The sequence below is a fragment of the Gavialis gangeticus genome, unplaced genomic scaffold (assembly GCF_001723915.1).
Source record: "Gavialis gangeticus isolate Ggan-Ray unplaced genomic scaffold, GavGan_comp1, whole genome shotgun sequence".
NCBI lineage: Eukaryota > Metazoa > Chordata > Crocodylia > Gavialidae > Gavialis > Gavialis gangeticus.
The window spans coordinates 48,028,713-48,030,229 of record NW_017729006.1 but is presented as its reverse complement, the minus strand read 5'-3'; positions in this window follow the sequence as shown (position 1 = coordinate 48,030,229).

Below are 1,517 nucleotides of genomic sequence, written 5' to 3'. Positions count from 1 at the left end.
GAGGACTCCTGGTGCTCGGGCCAAGTCCCTGAGGACTGGAAAAGGGCCAATGTGGTCCCTATTTTCAAGAAGGAGAGGAAGGAAGAGCCTGGCAACTACAGGCCAGTCAGCCTCACTTCTATCCTGGGGAAGGTCTTTGAAAGCTGAGGGAGGATAGGTTTAGGTTAGATATTAGGAAGAACTACTTCACGGTAAGGGTGGCCAGAGCCTGGAATAGGCTTCCCAGAGAGGTGGTGCTCTCACCTTCCCTGGAGATCTTCAAGAGGAGACTGGATAGGCACCTGGCTGTTGTCTTATGACCCCTGCCACCCCCACTGCTCCTTCCTGCCCATGGCAGGGGGTCAGACTAGATGATCTGTCTAGGTCCCTTCCGACTCATTGATTCTATGACTCTATGATTCTATGGTATCCATGGCATTAAACCCTAGAGCTCTTCAAGACACATGGTCATGGGGAGGTCACCTCAGGGAGTAGAAAGGCTGAGTCTTGTTCCCCAGGAGTAGAAAGATGGCTGCCGCCCCCCTTGAGAAAGGTCCTAATCCTACCAGACCTACTGCTGGAGAGTTACCTTGTTAGAGGAGTCCTGGAAGCAGGGTGTAACTGCTATCAACAGGTATTTTGCAGAAGCTCAGAGTCTGTCCATCAGGCATGCCAGACCTCCATAAAAGGGGACCCCTAGTGCCCTGCACCAGCTCCCCCTTTCTATGACCCTTGCCCCCTCCTGATATCTGTCCACCAAGGCCACTCCAGTGGGACTTATGCAACTAGTGCTGCACAGTTGATTATACTTCACTTTATCTGAGCTGGTCTTAGCTCCCAGCTCACCGTGTGTGACTAGGTGGACAGAAATGAACCTCTCCAGCCACTCTGAGATTGGCTGCCCAGCTCCAGGCTCTCTTTGGAGGGCTATGACTGCAGATTACTTACTGTCAGCAAGACAGCCAAAGCAGTGCATTTGTTATAGAAGGAAGCTCCCAGAAGATAGGGTCCTGCACATCATCCCACTGGAGTGCAACTATTTGTTGGAAGAACTCTGGCAGAAGGTCAATATGGTGCGGGGCAGAAAGGAACCACCGAGTTTGTTCAGAAGTGGAGGTACTTAAAAAGCTGGCCAAGATGTACCTCCAGCATAGCAACCAGGAGGTATGGTGGGAGGTTTGTTCAGAAAGCCTTTCTCAGGTGCATGGTGATGCCATGTGTGACATATGAAGGATATACCTTCAGTGGCAAAGTGGATGCATCAGGTGTCCAGCAGAACAAGGAGTAATTTCATAGATTTCATAGACATTAGGGCTGGAAGGGACCTCAGAAGATCATTGAGTCCATCCCCCCCCGCCTGAAGGGCAGGAAGTCAGCTGGAGTCATAGGATCCCAGCAAGAGGAGCATCCAGTTTACTCTTGAAGGTGTTCAGTGTAGGTGCTTGAACCACCTCCAATGGCAGGTTGTTCCAGACCTTGGGGGCTTGGACAGTAAAGAAATTCTTCCTTATGTCCAACCTGAAACGGTCTTGTAGTAG